This window comes from Triturus cristatus, chromosome 1_2, assembly GCF_964204655.1.
Source record: "Triturus cristatus chromosome 1_2, aTriCri1.1, whole genome shotgun sequence".
NCBI classification, from domain to species: Eukaryota; Metazoa; Chordata; class Amphibia; order Caudata; family Salamandridae; genus Triturus; species Triturus cristatus.
The window spans coordinates 525,345,511-525,364,386 of NC_140580.1; positions in this window are offsets into that span (position 1 = coordinate 525,345,511).

Below are 18,876 nucleotides of genomic sequence, written 5' to 3' on the forward strand. Positions count from 1 at the left end.
GACATACAGGGAGGAGAGTGAGTGATAGAGAATGAGTGATGAGGCAGACAAAGAGGATATTATATGATGGAGACACAGGGTGGACTGAGTGCAGAGAGGGAGTGGTGAATAGAGATGGGGCAATATTATATAATGGAGACACACACAAAGGAGAGTGAGTGATAATGAATGAGTGATGGAGACAGTGAGGATATTGTGTCATGGACACACACACAGAGGAGAATGAGTGATAGAGAATGAGTGATGAGCGAGACAGAGGATATTATATGATGGAGACACAGGGAGGAGAGTAAGTGATAGAGAGGTAGTGATGGAGACAGACACAGAGGAGAATGTCTTGAGACACGCAGGGAGGAGACTGAGTAACGAGAGGGAGTGATGAATAGAGACAACAACAATATTGTGTGATGGAGACACACAGAGAGTGAGTGATAGAGAGGAAGAGATGGAGAGAGACTTGAAGAAGATAATCTGATGGAGACACACAGGGAGGAGAGTGAGTGATAGAGAGTAATGGGGAGAGAGAGACCACAAGGATATTGTATGATGGAGACACACACAGAGGAGAGTGAGTGATAGAGAATGAGTGATGAGAGATACAAAGTGGATTTTATATGATGAAGACACAGGGAGGTGCGTGAAGAGAGTGAGTGATAGATAGGAAGAGTTGGAGATACACACAGATGAGATTGTCTGACGGAGACACGCAGGGAGGAGAGTGAGTGATAGAGCAACAGAGTGAAGGAGGGAGAGAGACAGGTTATTGTGTGATTGAGACACACAGGGAGGAGAGTGAGAGATAGAGAATGAGTAATGAGGGAGACAAAGAGGATATTATATGATTGAGACGCAGGGGGGAGAGGGAGTGATGAATAGAGACAACAACAATATTATATGATTGAGACGCATACAGAGGAGAGTGAGTGATAGAGAATGAGTGATGGAGAGAGACAGGATATTGTGTGATGGAGACACAAACAGAAGAGAGTGAGTGATAGAGAGGAAGTGATGGAGAGAGACTCGAAGGGCATAATCTGTCACCTGAACCCACAGACCACAACCCTTGAAGAAGCAGCGACAGCCTCGGAAGCAGACCTGCGGACAGTGGAGTAGGCAGACCTTTTGCCTAACCCCCTCCCAAGACATGTACCCTGTGGAAGACCTACATGAAGAGGTCACCCGGAGGGGCCCCTTCCAAGCATCCTGCAGGGTGGCCCCCTCAAGTTTCGTAACGCCACTGTGTCGGCCTCTCCACCATTCTCAGTAATATGACTCGTGTGCGTAGCACTGTGATATTACAAGGGTGCAAAATGTGCTCCCCCACAATGTGCATTACAGAAGGGGTTGCACACGTCCCCTTCTGTAATGCTAAATTATCACAGAGGTGCATAAAGAAGGTGCAGCCGCCATCTGCCATAGAGGCAGCTTGCTCTCACCATACTGGTACATCTTTGAGGCTGAGGATGTTTCTTATCCTTGTCCTTCCTCTGCCTCTTCTTCTCCTCCATCCCACAGCCCTGTATTCCCCTCATGTCCTAAAGCTGACTTTTAATGGTGCAGTGATTAACGAGAAAGATAATGAGAAGGGGCAGGTTTCCACTAAGAGAAGAGGCTACTTCTGCAGGAGACTGTTGTCTAGCGCAGCTGTGTAAATGAAGCCTAAATGTGTGTAATTGAACAATTACTCCTAGGGTTCGATAATGAACCATCAGTCAAATGAGTTAATTTTAATGGTGAAGGAATAGCTCATCTGAGGAAGAGAAGGATATTGCATAATTTGATTGTATGAAAATGATTCGAAAAAGAAATGAATCATCAATACAATTAAAGGAATAACCATGTCACTACAGATGTGTTTCTGTTTTAAATGTGATTAAATAATTATCAAGCACAAAGGGGGATTTTGAATGTTGTACATTGTGTGAATTTCGCGATATTTTTAATTTTTACAGTGAAAAATATGAATTATTTTGTTTAATTGTTTTATGTAACGGTTTTATATGCATATACATGTGTTTTTGAAGGATTGTATACATTTCTAAAACGCAGCAGTGATCAGCATGTGTCCCGCTAGGTTAGCACAAACATTTCAGTGGATGTGTTTGTCTTCCTTAAACAACAAACAGTGTCAATCAAGAAAGGTAATTGAATCGGATTAACAAAATGGACGTCGGAGTGCACTCATCATCCTCTCATAATAACCTGTGGCTCTCAGCAGCACTGGAGGCGGATGCAGGGATGCCCCCGCCCCTTGGGTGTCCTCCCTTATGCAGTGAGTAACTCAGTGCACTGGACTGCCTCTGGCAGTTTGAGGAAGCAACCCAACTTGATCAAGATGACAGGAGTTAGATTCAACAACAGTTACTTACACTGATAAACTGCAGCAGTGCTGCCATGTGCTGCTCAACTGTTCTACAAGCCGGCTTTTGTTGTCCCTGAGGTGAGTGGTGGATGCTGGGAGCTTCGCCTCTCATCTGTATGAATTGCAGGGATGCAAACTAAAACAAGCATTGGCAAGGCCAGTAGATTTGCTTGCATATAGAGCAGTGGGTCTTAAATGTTTGACTTTTGTGGACCCTATGAGTCATTACTGGAATCCGGGGGTCTCCACTGCGTCAACATTGGAAGCCATAGACCCCCTTCCTAGGCAACTTCTATGATTTTAACCCCAAAGCAATACACAAAAACAAGTTTGCACCAGAAAAATGCTCAAATATTTAAATATCTTCTTTAATTCACAATCAAATATAGAAATACTTTTAAAATTTTCAATTTTGCTTCTCAATTTGTATATTTGTATATACTTTATTTATTTTAATGTTTTAATTGTTATATTTTCTAATTTTGTAAAACAGTTGCGGACCTGTGAGAGGGTCTCGTGGAGCCCCAGTATTCCCCGGACCACCGGTTATGAACCATTGCTATAGAGCATGAACAGGTGGAAAATATTGCAGACAGAGATGTTGGCACAGGTTAAAACACAGGTAACACGTAAAGTTACATTTACACAAAACACTAGCTGACACAGCATGCATACATGCACCACAAGGCAGTGCACACCTGTATACTTGCCTGTGTGTTGCCTGTGTGTATGAGGGACTGCATGCTATGCCTAAGTGATACATGTATGCATGCAGTCTGTGGGCCTTTGGTCTACTTTGTATTCTGTGTACACACAGACATGTTAGCTTTAGCAATGCTTTGGTCTAATAGGCCTACACCTCTGTGTCTGGACACCCTTCTTGGTGTTATTTCACAGAGGTAACCCAATACCTCCCACCAAACTCGTAGGGTAAGTGAATTAAGGGCCTCATTTATGAGTTTTGTTTGCCGTAGGGCAGCGCAGCTGACCTTGCTGCTGCGCTGCCCTGTGGCAAAAGAAAAGGGTAGGAGTGAGCTGTATCTATTAGATACAGCACATACCTGTCCTTTTCCCCTGTGCTGCGCACAATGGGCTGCAGTGTGCCAATGTAGGCACCTTTGCAGCCTGGTGCTAGGGTGCCTGCGTTGTGGGGATGATTATTTTTGTGCACGAAGGGAAACCTTCCTGCACAAAAACAATCACAAGTGGCTTTTTCCTCGTTCTATGTGTGCTGCACATAGAAAGAGAAAACATGTGGAGAAATAAAGATATTTCTCCTCGTTGTGCCTCCCACACGCTTCCCCTGGAGAGGAGTACGTTTTTGGCGCTTCTCTGCGTGAAAGGGGTACATATTTATAAAGCCATGAAAATTTTTTTGTATTTGTATTTGTAATGAATTTGTAAGGCGCGCAGCTACCCGCAAGGGGTCTCCCGGCGCCAATAGATTCAAGAAATACCCATCAGAGATGTTGTGCGGAGAAAAGCCAAGTTTTCAGGTCTTTGCGGAATTTCATGAGAGACGGTTCCAGTTTCAGTGTGATCGGGAGAGAGTTCCACAATCTGGGGGCGATGCAAGAAAAGGAACAACCACCCATTCTTGACAGTTTGAAACGGGGAATCACAAAATTGCCCTGTGAAGACGATCTGAGGGTGCGTGGAGGGGAATAAGGTTGGACCAGGGCCATAAGATAGCCAGGGGCGCGCCCTTGCTTGATTTTGTGCAAGAAGCAGAGGGCTTTAAATTTAATCCGGTTTGTAATGCGGAGCCAGTGGAGGTCACTGAGAAAAGGGGAAATTGAAGATTTCCACGGGACCTTGTAGAGGAGGCGAGCCGCGGAGTTCTGTACCAGCTGAAGTTTTCGCTGGAGCTCCTGGGTGATGCCAAGGTAAAGTACATTGCCATAGTCCAGGCGAGAGGTGACTAAGGCCTGGACCACCTGGCGTCTGGATCCTGTTGGGAGCATCCATAAGATTTTACGCAGCCATCCTAGGATAGAGAAACAAGTGGCCGCTACCTTCACCACCTGATGACGCATGGAGAGTGAATCATCCATAATGAAACCGAGATTGCGGGCCTGAGTCGCTGGAACAGGCAGAGGGCCCATTTCAGCCGGCCAATGTGAAGGGCCCCAGAGGTGCTTTTGCTTACCCAAAATGAGCACCTCCATTTTATCTCCGTTCAGTTTCAGGAGATTCATCTGCATCCACTCTGCAACTCGCCCAAGTCCAAGTTTAAGAGCGGAAGGAGAATTAGCAGTAACAGAAGAAAGAGAGAAGATAATCTGGGTGTCATCGGCGTATGAGTACAAGGAAAGACCAGAGTCTTCGACGATTGAGGCGAGGGGCTTCACGTAAATGTTGAAAAGCAGAGGGATAAGTGAGGACCCCTGCGGAACCCCATGCACCGATGAACGAACCGAGGAAGAGGAACCAGACGAGACAACCTGGAAGGTGCGATGGTCTAAAAACGAGGCCAGCCAATCAAGGGCAGGGCCAGACACCCCTGCAGATCTCAGTACTCTCAGAAGGATGGTGTGTGAGACCGTATCGAAAGCGGCGCTTAAATCTAAAAGAATAAGCGCCGTGGTCTGGCCGAGATCGAGATGCATACGAAGGTTCTCAGTAACCCCCAACAGAGTGGTTTCAGTGGAGAACTGGGCGCGGAAGCCTGACTGGGAAGGATGTAGAAACCCAGTGGACTCCACGTGAGAGGTGAGGTGCAGATTGATATGTCGCTCCGGGATCTTTGAAAACATGGGCAATAGGGAAATGGGCCGGAAGTTGGCAAGCGTTTTAGGATCAGCACCGGGTTTCTTCAAAAGTGGCACAACCAGAGCCCTTTTCCATTCGTCTGGGACAATGGATTCCCGCAGGGAAGAATTGAGAAGCTCTTGAATAATTAGAAGAGCATCAGGAGAGAGTTGACGAAGGATGCTCAACGGAATGGGGTCCAAGGGAGAGCCTGAATTGACCTTGGCGAGACAAACGGACAGTGAGTTGGGGTCTAACAGAGGCCATTTGGAAATAAGTGTGTTCTGGGCTGGTGGAATCGATAGAGCCCGGATGGAGGGGTTGGAAAAAGGTGCAGGGGAAGCAAGAGACAATGTATTGTAGATGGCTTCGGCTTTGGATAAAAAGAAGTCGGCAATTTCATTGCATTCCGTTTCCCCTAGCGCGGGAGACGTGGGGACAGTGTTAGAGCCAGCCAATTTCTTGACCATGGCGAAGAGGGATTTTGGTCGATTTATGGCCTTTGCAATCGACTGTGAGACAAACAGTGCTTTTGCTTTTCGGCAGGCTTGATGGTATTGCCTGAGTGCAGCACGATACATTAATTTGTCATTTGGTTCATATGATTTCCGCCATAGCCGAAAAGCTACTTCACGTGATTTACGTGGCCTTATAAATATGCCAGTGGCGCATTGAGCCACTGGAACATCAAAAAAATGACTTTCCAGCGGCGAAAAAGTGCAGCTAGGGCCTCATAAATGAGGCCCATAGGGTTTAGCTTATCAAAGCTGCACTTACAACATTAACAATAAATCTCATAGGGTATGTCACCTTAATGGACCAACAAACCAACATCTCAACACCCTATCTCTGTCCGATTACCCTGATGTCTGGGCCTTTTCCTGTTGTTGCTTTATTAAGTTTAGATTATACCAACGGGTTCAGCTGGAGGCAGTCACTTTTGGGTGTGCCTATGAATTTATCGACCTAATCATGCATTTTCTTCTGTATTGTCTCTCGAATTCCATTGTAAAACACAGCAGAAGAACCATTCTGCAGAAATCAGTTTCATTTTAGATGAGACAAAGTCATGCATCCAAACATCCCAAAGATAAGAGCTCAACTGGAAGCTGCCATGAACATGGGAGAGGCTGGATAGTGCAGCTGTTTCTCTCTCCTAAACAAATGACAAAGAGACCAAGCCAACCCTTCGTACTTCATCTCTCACAACAGCAGGTGCGCCCCGTCCACAATGACGGAGGAGCGTCGCCCCACTGGCTCAGAGCCAGCAGCGAAAAAATAAAACAATATTTCAATGGTCGGCCATTTTGGGTTGACCAAAACTCACATGCGCACATAGGTTTCTCCTGCCCGGCTGCATTGAGCAGCCCGGCTGGAGAAACGCCACAGTCTCCCTGGTCTGAGCAGGGCATATTTCTAGCCTGCTTAGGCCAATCCCTGTGCTGCTCTGCAGCACAGGGATTGTACAGGGAGTCTGTGATGTAGTCACAATGGGTCTTGCTGGGACAAATAAGTCCCAATACTGAGGCGCGAACAGGAGGCGCCTGGCAGCAGGTAAGCGTAACTTTGAAAAAATATTACACTCCCCTGCACCCCCTCCCGTGCTCCCCCGCACTCCTTCTCCCCCAGCACCCCTCCCCCCACCCCTCCTCTCTTTGTAAATGGCGCGATCACCTCTGAGTCAGGGCTGGAGCAGCGGCTCTTCCTTTATATTCTTGCTGCAGCTCTTCCGATGGACACACCAAAGGCCTATAGTAATAGAAGTAAACACACATTAGTGAGATATCGGGTGGCCTGACCTAAAGATGGCCACTGGAAGTATCGCAAAATTACATATTTTGTTACTAATTTCCACAGACTTCAGGTGCCCATCTTGGGGTCACGTTGTCTTAACATGAAAATGGACAAACCAATGCAGTAGCCATCTTACGGTCAAGCTCACATACGAGTCCTGACAAAGGCATTTAAATAAGCATGCTGGTGTGAAAAAAGGACTGTTTTCTGAATAGAATGCACTACACAGCAAACAGTATGATGTTGAGACTAAAATACTACTATGGACTGATCTACGATCTCACTGATAGTGCTCCAAGCGATGGCACTAGGAGTATGAGTATGAGCCTGACCTAGTTAAGACATTAATTTAAGAAGGCTAACCAATAGCCTCCCAAAATATATTGTGAACAGTAGCTCTGGAAGACAGATGTGGTTGTGATGTCTAGCCAGAAACCTGCAGCAGTTCACATTTATGCAGTAGTACTGTAATACATCCAGGTACATTATTAACAGAGGAATGCTGAGACTATAGACATATGAGACTCTGTAACTTGAGTGGATGTGAATCCTCAGGATTAACTAGAGAATTGAGTTTTAACTCAAGAAAACAATGAGCACCCATTGAACCACAAGAACATACGTTGTGAAGTAGCTTTAAAACCACCCATCAAATTTAGATACTGAAGGCATCCAGGATCGGCCCAAATGGTGACTGTCCAAGAAAGTGGACATGAAAGAAATCAAGAAATCCAGACAGAGGGATATATAAAATATCTAGCAGGAGCAGCAGCAAGCCCAGATTGGCTTGCATATAAAAGAAAGAAGAGACTCGGTCATAGATTAAGCCTGTAACAACCGTGGGGACAGAAATTGGACTAAAATAAGGAGGTAAGCCATCCTTAACAGAACCTAGTAGTGGTGCTACAGCATACCTGGAGGTCCAACATGAGAGTCCATTCAACTCTCTCAAAGTGACTCTTCATTCAGTCAATAAATGACTGAAACCTCCAGTCAAAAAACATATTGGGTATGAAAAAGATGACCTTAGTTTGCTGCTTTACTGGTGCTTTATGCCTCAGAACTGAAGACTGGGATACAGAGTGGCTAAGAATATTCTCTCACTGCTGACTGGTTTCTCCATGACTGCCTGCAGTCACTTGGTCTTTTAACACCCAGACAACACGTCATGGTACCTCACTCAAACTCATGTTAGAAGTCCAACCTCTGATTGAAATTATGGGTGCGGTCAGATAGAAGGTTGAATCCTGCACGCCTAAATGAGGATAATAAAATGAGACTGCCCTATATTCCCTCCCTGAAATTACGCTACCAGGAAAAATAAGGAAACGATGAGAGGGCTTATCAGCCTGCAACTGTAATAACTACCTATAGGGATAGAGCATAGTGGTGTAAGCATTTATCAATAATGATAGCACTTATTACCTTTTCAAAGGTCTCTTTGTGTCATTCATCTGGTGGGATCTAAAACAGGAATGTTTTTAGTGCTGCCTTAATGTTGGAAAATATGGATAATTCTCTGAGATATGTTGAAGAGAGTTCCACTGAGAGGGCCCATTGACTGAAGAAGGTTAGACACCCCTCGTTGTAAGCTTGAACCTAGGTGCCACCAACAGGGCTTGACCCTGACTTTGGAGGAGAAGAGCAGGTATTAGCAATATGTACAAGGATTTGGATAGTAGTGCCCTAGTTGATGGTGGAGCAGTGCAATTTAGGCCTCACCCTTACAAGTCACAGAAACTAAATCATATACTCCGATTTGACATTATATTCACTGTGTGCCTTAACTTCATTAACATGAGAGAAGTATTTAAACGTATTAATGAAATGTATTCACTGTAGGCCCAAGAGATTGATACACGTGTGCACTAATATTCAGTTTAAACATGTAAGCATGAATTCTTTATTCAAGTTTTTACACTTTTGTTCATGTTTTACGTTTATTCTTCAAGTTACACATGCACATGTATAATCGTGTATTCAAGTTCATATTAATTGTTAAGCTAAATTTGCCTGTCTCATTTGAAATGCATTTTGCTTTGCCAGCATGTTCTCCCTTTCTTTGCAGGTGTATTATTATCAAGATTCTCGTTAGCTAGAAAAAGGCGTGTTTGTATTAGGCTGCTGATAGAGAAGCCTGGAGGGAAGAACTAGGCAGTGAACGTGGAGAATTAATGGCCAAAAGAGGCCTTCTGATCATCAAGTATTAGGACCGAAAGATGTTCAAGGTTGAGAACTGCAAACCCAGTTCAAAGCGATGAGAAACTGAAGCGATATTGCAGATGCACTTGAGTACCATTTTATTGAATCCTGGTGGTGTGAAAGGAGATAATGACGTTTTCTAAATCTGCTGTGACTTTTAAATTGGTGTTCTCACTGTTGGAAGAAACTGAGATTCCTTTTAGATTTTGAGAGGTGCATACCCCTCTGCTTGTCCTATTCTTGCAAGTGTGAAGCTTTATGCTAAACACTTATTTCCTTTTTCCAAGACTTCTACTGAGATCTGATCATGCTGACACCTTCTATGCTCCCGAATTAGAAATTCTTACTAGATCACCCTATATTTGACTTATTTTAGAAGAGAGAAGGGAAGTTTCTTCATGGAACATCTGTCTGCTTTAATCGTTATTGCTGTGGCTATCATAATTCGGTGTTTCATTCTATTGCCCTTAACCTACTGAGATATATCAGATTGCCTATTGTCTTGCTGCATTTATTGAACTTACTTTTGGTTTGCATATATACTGGATTTATTGGTAATCCAAATGAAAGGTAATCCTTAACTATATCCAGTGATTCCTGGTCCTTTTTGTGGAGTCAAATTAGCTGCACAAGTTAGAAATATATTGTTGATGTCTTCTCCCTTGCAATATTTCACATCAACCAACAAAGGTTCCTACGACCAATGGAAATAACATTTTTTGACAGTTTGACGAAGAGATTACATTGTAAGGCCTAGCGCTCTTTCAATAGTAACACTTAACCATCCAGGAGGCTAGTTTAAAACAAAAAAGGTCCTTAACCTTTAAGCAAGCGTAATGCCCTTCTTGCCTGGGAGACATGATTTTACCATCTCAACCTGACAGTGGCTCTAACAGCAGCATTTTGAAGCCTCTGCTCGTAAGTGATGGCAGTTTTATGTAGACCTGTGTAAAGGAAATTACATGAACCCCACCTAAATTTGTTCATGACCCCCACCAACGATGTTTTATGATTGAATGGCAATAGGGAGAACAAAGGTTGAAAAAAACATTGCTTACAACCTTTCCACTCTGGGTGGCCAGAGATAAGTTTTTATAAAATGTGGACCTTAGCTGTTTAACAGGGGCGGACAATGACTGTGTTTCATCCTAATTTACTGGAAAATGTGCAGACCTTGAGTTATCAGGGGGAACCCCTTCATAGATGTATTTGTTTTAGACACTGTTCAACTGCAGCTGGTTCTGGTGCCTTCATCTCATGATATTAACTAGAAGCTACTGCAAAGCCTGCACAGTATTAAAATTATTGGAAACCCAGATGTTCCATGGATATAACTTCATGTTAATATAACTTCAAAAACAAGTTAAAGAGAGGGCAACATAGATATAAAACCTCCGACAGGGCAGACCCAGTGGGAACACCACAGTCTGGGGTAATCAGTGGCAGAAATTAGCCCAAGGTAACTGCTGGGACGTAAAAGCCCTCTGCATGGTAAGAGCCATGTACCCATGCCCTGAGTACCCAACTGCTCTGTTGTCTGGATCCCAAGTGCTGATTTTCTGTCCCAGGCGAACACGGATCATGCAAGTGCACCATGCCATAGGGCTGTCTCATGGATTGCGGTCGTGTTTGACTAAAAGGAGCACCCAAAGTACTACCCACAGAGTGGTGGGAGGCTACTGCCTTTATCAGGAGTTAAGCAGCACGAGCTCGGTGGTGACAACATAGCGTGTACTGATCAGTAGTATTAAACAGGACCTTTTCAACCTGTGTCACTGGAGTGAGACCTGTAGGCTCACTCTCCTTTTTAAAAGTCCCGCTGCTGTGTGGTTAATTCACACTTGGCCCACATCAGGTATATGTAGAGTGCTGCATAGCGCAGAGTGGTGACTCTGCATTAGTTGTATATGTGCCTGGGAAGGGGACTGTACAAGGATGGAGCAGTGCTACGCAATGCATATGTGGTTGGTGTGTGTGCTGGGTGTATGTATGTGTGCCTGAGAGGAATCCAAACATGAGAGATGTGCTGTGCGTGTCCATGGACAGGATGTGCTGGGCTTATGTGTGCTTGTGTGAAGTAAAATACATAGAGGTTGAAGTGTTGTGCAGCACACACATAGCGAGTGCTGGCAGAGTGGGTTTTTATAAGGAGCTCTTTCTGGTTAATCGTCAGTGCTGAACAGTGCACACAGATTGAGTGTGTGTACTGAGTGCATGTGTACTTATAAGGGTACAATGAATAGAGGTAACAGTGCTGGACCCAAAGTGTTCTGTGAAAGTACACTGAGTGCTTGTGTCTGCAATGGTACATTGTATGGAAGGCCCTGGGTTCCATTTTGGGATGCCCAGGCCTGCCTGATGAAGACAGGAGGAGGAGAGTAATCCCCTCCAGACAGATTTGTTTATTGCTGCATTCCTGTGAGGTTGGTGGGGACACAAAGCAGGGAAGCGGAGACTCTCTTTACATCTCAAACGATTTCTGTTTGATTCACTGATAGAGCAAAAGGAAGGGGCCTGGACACATCTCAGGAAGGATGATGGAGCTGATAAGAGGATCATAAAGAGAAGAACTGATGGGTTAGGAATAACCCTTTGATGCACATATCACTGTGGCTGACATCCAGGTATAAACTTTGGTTAATTGTGTTACGGACAATCAGCTTCAGAGTCATACCTGCTGTGGCTGACCTCTTTTAATGAAGGAAGAAGAAAAGGAGAAATGCCCACTTCAGAAGAAGCAGAACCCCAACATAAGACTTTAAAGACCCAGACCCTACATCACATTTGGTGTCTGAAAAAGGACTATAGAGGGAGAGGTTGAGTCCCCACAAATGTGTCATCTACCAAGCAACCAGATGGGCAGTGTGAGAAGGAGAAGCTCTGCAAGACTTCTGCCCGTGACCAGGACTGGGGGAAGAAGGCCTACTAGTCTTCCTGCTGGGTGAGGACATCAAGACCCCCTTCCCTGGAGCATTATCGCCTGCCTGCTTGCCAAGACCAGTGTGCCCAGTGAGGGAGAGGAGAGTGTTGGAGGGAGCGAGATCTAGCGGGGAACACTGCACAAGGATTCCCTGAGTGAAGTGTGAGGCTTTGCACTGATTGGGTAATTGCCCATGTGCAGTATCAGCTCAGTGATCCTTGTATGCCAAGAAAGTGGTATCAGAAGCACTGAGCGGGAAACACCAAGCCCCATATGCCAGAGGGGGTCACCAGTGAATTGAGTTTGGGCCAGGTGTGCAGGACCTGTGACTGCTCGGATCGGCAACCCTGTATGTCAGGAGGACCACCGTAGTGAGGTCGATTGCCCCAGACCAAATTAGAACTGCTGTTACCAGCGTGTCTAGCCTGCTGTGAACTGCACCTGACGAAGTCCCTGAGGTTCACTGAGACCACCCCCTGCTAGGGGGAAGAGCAACTTACAGTTTCTGTCCACCAAGTGGGAGCAGCTCTTATCACTGGGAACCAACCGGCAGGACTGCTCGATGGGAACAGCCTGCGCCGCTAGGTGATGCGGTGTTCATTCTGAGTGGTCTGACTTCGCTGCACAAGATCCACACTTGGCACCGCCTGAGGAGAGAGTACTCGTTGCACTGCTGGACACTGCCAGAGCAGGTAAGTCTAAAACCGGGACTCTGGGGCCCCTGGGGACTTGTTGCTAATGGTACTGAGGTACCATAGACACTTTTGACCATGTTTCTAAAAGGTTAGAAGGGAGAACCCTTGAGTATGGCCGAATTGTTTGCAGACACTGATGCGGCCACCAGTGAATGGAGAATAGCCCTAAACACGTTACACGATGGAGGTTGGGCGAGGGATTCGTCTGACAACTAATAGAGCCCCTGCCTCAAGGGGTATTGTGCTTTTGCATTTGAATGTCTCATCTCTTTGCCTAGAAATAAAATACTACTTTTTCTTATAACAGCAAGTATTTTGTTGGACATTTATGTATTGTTCGCACTGCTTGCATTTTGAGTTATGAGTCATGTTCATCGACCCGTATCTAGATCCCCCGGAGGGAGCCTAGACTGCTTGACCACAACTACCAGTCAGAATCAAGTGCAGAGTGGGTACTTGGCCCAGTTGAGCGGGATCCATAGTAGGTTGGGCCCCAGGACATCAGGAGTAACCCTGGGCGGACAACTACACTACGCTCGCAAAGTTTGCGTAGTTTGTGCTACTTCGCGCTACGCGAATTGCACCTAGCACAGTGCAAAATCACGTAGCGTAGCGTAGTTGGCATTTTTTGCTCACTCGCGGTCCTCAACGTCAAGTTGGCGACCGCGAGTGAGCAAAATGACATCCCGGTGACACCTTTTCCTCGTTCGCGATCAGCAACATCAAATTGCCAATCGCGAGCATGCAAAATAAACCTCCCGGCGAGATTCTCAACGCGGGGAGGTCAGGTTTCTCATTGCGAGTGGTCGCGTATGCTCGCACCACTCGCGATGAGAAACTACCAGTCCGCGTTGAGAATGCTGCCGCTCGAGTAAAAATCTACTCGAGTGGCAGAAAACGACAGCTCACACTGTGCAAGATGCTGTTTTCAATGATTGCAAAGTGAGGACAAGCATCCTGCACTGTGCAATCATCGCGAACAGCACACTACGCAGTTCACATAATGCTACGTGTATCTCGCGTAGTGTGAAGTGCACTTCACCTAGCTACGCGTAGTGCTACTACGCGAACTACGCCCACGGTTAATCAGGAGTCAAAGGCCTCAACCACCACGGTTGGGCCCAGTAGCCACTGCATGCCCTGTGGACCTCTAAAAAGGATTCTAACAGCAAAACTTTGGGTTCTTTGCCTCCAGAAGAAATTTAGCCACTTGATGACCAGTTGCTCAGTTTACACTCCCTCCATAATCCTTTGAAGAAGAGTCTGATGGTTCACCGTATCAAAGGCCTCTGATAAATCAAGCATAACCAGGAGGGAGCCTGACCCCTAATCAGTCCATCGCAAAGTCTCAACCTAAACCCCAATTACCTACTCCCGGTGCCAGGGTGAGGTCTAAAGAAAGCCTAACTGAAAGGGACACAGGCATTCATGACCATCCAGATGCTGCTAGAGCTGTTGTGCGACCAGCTCCTTCATGATCTTGGCTATGACAGAGAGATGGATAATAGGTTTGAAGTTTGAAAGAATAGTAAGATTCTAAGGTGAGCCTTTTAAAAACGGGATTGGAATCTCATTTTTAAGATAGTGGAAATTACATCAATCAGGAATTACTGTTTGATCAGAGGCTGCGTAAGAGCTGCAAACGAAAAGGCGACCCTCATTAACGGCTGAAATCATAGGAGCATCATTCAGTTTTAAAGGTTTCAAAATATGTTCGATGTTCGAAATAAGGTTGCAGAAGTCACAGTTGGAAAAAATAGAGATTATGGGAGCAGAAGTTGTGTTCAGTTCCAATTTTTCTTTATTTATTTCATCAAGGAAGAAAGAAGTGGCTCAAAGTTCCTGGGGTTGGAGTCGTTGAGGGATATCAATGAGTTTGAAGAACAGACTGCTTATCAGATTAAATAAAGTTTGAGAAAAGGATGATGACTTTCTTATCACACTCATGGGCCAATAGGTATTTTTGCCACTTTGCCTAGCATTATGACATCCCCATTTCAACTCTAATCTAAGGCTGTCTTCTTTAAAAGATTTAATCTCCCAAAAGAGTTCGTTTGGAACTCTTTCTCAAGTGGTTGTGCACCTAATTCCCAAGAATGATAAAAATACCATGATATATAACAATTTGACGTACATCTCTTATCAACACTGATTGTAAATTTTAAGAAATTCTGGTTCAAGGAAAATCGATAGCTCCTGAACTCATTAATTGTGAGCAGACTTGTTTTGTTGAGCATTAATGTTATTCAGACAAAGTTTGTGTATTATGAAATGGTATAAGTAAAGTGTCTACTTTCAAAGTACCTTTTTTCCACAGTTCCATGGATGCCAAGGAAGCTTTTGACAGTTTAGGTTGGAGGTATTTGTTCATATAGCATGGTCTTGGAAATAGTTTATTGAAAATGATCTCAATATTATATTATAATCCAAAATTGTTCTACATATAAATGGTATCCAATCATATTTTATTCAGTCAAAAAGAGTTATTTTTCTTTTTTGTGGTGTAGAACACTGGTACTGTAGCTCATGGAGTATAACTGGTTGGTCTGACTCTGTATACTGGTGTAGAGCACTGATACTGTAGCATCTGGAGCAGGAGTGCTTGTTCTGGCTCTGTATAACAGTGTAGAGTGCTGTGAATTTGTCTGTAAAATGATGTGAAGCACTATGCCTGACTCTGTATTATTGTGTAGAGCATAGAACTTGGCTCTGTAGCTCGTAGTGTATAAGCACTGGGCTCTGTTATTTGTTTGTGTCGAGTACTAGCTCTGTATAATGGTCTAGAGCGCAATGTCTGACTCTGCATAATGGTGCAGAGCACCATACCTCATTCTGTATAATGGTGTAGAGCACTGTGTTTCACTCTGTATAATGGTATAGAGCACTATATGGCATGAGTTAGACAGGGGGTATAAATATATGGAAGACAACTTGAGGCAGATGGTTGTAGCATTGTGCGAAAACAATATGTGAAGTGTGGAGTTAGTTGAAACTAATGGATGCTAGGTGGTATGTAGAGGTGTGGAAACCAGATAATGCGCAAAGAATGGCATTAGCCTCAGCTGGTGCTTATCCTTTGTGGGGGATGCCAGGAAATGGATCCTTCTTCTAGTCAGAAAAATGAAATTAAAAAGAGGTACATCTCAAGGATCCTCCTAGCCCTGTTACTTTTTATTTAATCGCTTGAATCATTTTTGGTTAAATAAAACAGAATCATCTTATTAGGGAGTTAGATTTAGTAAATAAATTAATAGTCAGCGTATGCAGAGGACATTATGTGCACAAAAAAGGATTTACTCATTTAATTTTTTCAAGAAGTTGATATGTTTCCAAAGATATCTAACTACAAAATCAACATGAATACATCTGAGATTATCCCTCTCTAAAGATGAAGATTATCCCCATCTAAAATGTGTGATAGATTTTATTTAGTTTGGAATAGAGATAAAATGAAATATTTAGTTTACAGTTCACTAATGATATTAAGGAGACTTGTAATGTTTTTGCACATGTGCACTTTGATGGTACTTGGTTACTGAATAAAGTTCAGAAGACAGTGAAACTAAACCTTGAATCCACCAAGGAAAGCATTGTAACCTTCTTGAGAAGTGGAGACCATTAGCTTTCTGGCTGGGCAAATTAGATACAATTAATTATATACACTCTGTATATATTACTGACGAATAGTCCTAATTCCTGTTTTAAAAACATTGAATCCTCATTCTCTATCGTTTGTGGAATTGTAAGAAACCTAGTATTACATTAAACTGAAAGAGCAAAAAATAAATGGAGGAATTTGTTTTTCAAATTTATCAATATCATATTTTCTTCACAATAAGCACAATATTATCTGTAGACAATTAATGAAATTCAAATTTGGGTCTCCATGGATAAAGCTTTTATCTCACCTTTTCCATTTAAAGTGGTGATTACAACGACAACAAAACTCAGTTTCTTTTATCCCATTCTTAAAAAGGCTTGCAGAAATCTACAGCCCATTATTTTTTATTGAAAAGGCAGAATATGGAAAATTCTCTATATGCTATAAAAAATGTTTAACTCAATTAAAGAGTGTTCTTTTGGAAAAATTGGAATAAAAAAGTCTTTGCTCAGTTGTATCAGCTTTTTAAAAAAAGGGACCTGGATTCCATTTTTTTAATTATAAAGTATATTTAATTTTTATATTATGAATTGATATTTAAGTGACTTCTCCCACCTTCATTCCGATGAATGTGAGACACATGCCATTCTTCTTAGTAATGTAACAAGGCAATGAATACCTGTCACAGCTTTGAGAATGTATTCTGATCTTTTTCCTAAAAGGAATAAACTAATCTAAGTGTGAAGAAGACTGGGGAGCTGTTTAAAATATTGTTTGTTCAGCTGATTTTTAGGAGAGTGTATGGGAAAGACCAATGTACTTCAAAATCACACAGCACCCTAAACATTTCATTTGTTGCTGAACAGAGCATTCTTAAACGCCTGCTTTACGGAACAAAATTAATCTTTCCCATAAACATTTATGGGTGACAAGTAAAAGTGACATTGGTGCTCTTTTTATTTATTCTTTGAATGTAAGAGGTTACATTTTGTCTAAAAGTTTCAAATACAGTTAACGTCTTCATTAATGCCAACAATCGATTTCATTGTTACTATGTTTAATCAACAACAATCAGAAATGAATGACAGCGCCTTCCAGCTAAGGGAAGAATTGTAGATTTACTCACTAAAATTACTATCTAACAAACTGCTTTAACTTGGAAAGAAAACAGCAAAATTAATGTTGCTGTCTTGTGGAAAGGTATTTGTTTTAACCACAAAATAGAAAGGATTAAATTAAGTAATTTGCCCATTTTTAAAGAAAGAGAGATTATGTGGACCCTATTTACTATATTTATATGTAATACAAATTGTCATGTTATACATGGGTTGGTTGAAAATGTTGAGGTTTCTAAATCTCCTGGAATTTATGACATGATTCCAGAAGTTGGCATATTATATAATTATGTTTCCTAAATTGCTTGCTCATTTATATTGCCGATACCAATATTTGCATATTCATTAATGTTGTATTTTGATTTTATGAATTCTATAATGACACCTTAATTCTATTTTTCCCTCTTTTTTTCTCTTTTCCCCCTTTCTTTTTTTCTTCAACATTTTGTCTTTAATTTAGAACGTGGGAAAATAGCTTTCATTACATTGCTCTCTAAGTCTTACAATCTTTGTGTATTTGGAATTGGTCAATGGGTATATTTAGTTATATACCCATTATTATTTTTTTGCATTTTGTAAACAACATATGTTCTTGTTTGTTTTTTCTTAAATAAATGCCTGATTTTGAGTTTAGTGGATGGGATACTCTGTCAGAAGCACAACAGATGTCCCAGATGTCCCGTCCACCTTATTACAAGTGTGTTATTTTCTAATACACTTGTAAACAGGCAAATGGGTTATGGGTCACATTTGTGACACACTACCCATCTGCAAAACTCTAAATCAGGCCCTTGAATGCCAAACTTAGAAAAGTAGGGGAATAGTCATATGTGTGAAAGCATGGTGCACAATCTCAACATGTGGACAACATTTTTAGAAATATTGTTGATAGGGGTAGTTTTTTCCTATTTTACTGATTGTGCAAGAGGATCGTTTACACAAGTCTTAATATTTAAAATAGAATGCAGGCACCAAAGAAACTCCTGTACAGGTGCACTAATAATCCCCTTTTCAAACAATTTTAGTTCCTATAATCATTTTAAAGTATGAACATACTGTATAATTCAAAAGCAACAAGGATAAAATAAGGAAGACAGAAAAGATTGAAAAATTGGAACCGTTTTCTTAGGCGTTTTTCAGTCTAAGTAATTGCAATCCAAGGGAGTTTCCATATGGATGTAATCACTGCTGTGGTGCAATGGGTATCACTTATAAAGCAACCGATTCAATGACCACCCAATACATTATCAAAGATTAAATGTAGTCCCAGCAAGGCAAAACAAAACCCTTGGAAAAAGGACGTCACAATGTGGCTACACTGGCTGGTAACTATGGAATAGCATTGGCTGCGATAGGTTAATTGAATAAAAACATATTAGCGGGACGGTCAGCATGGAGTGGGTGCACGTAATATAGTAGGAGTGTGCAAAATCTGG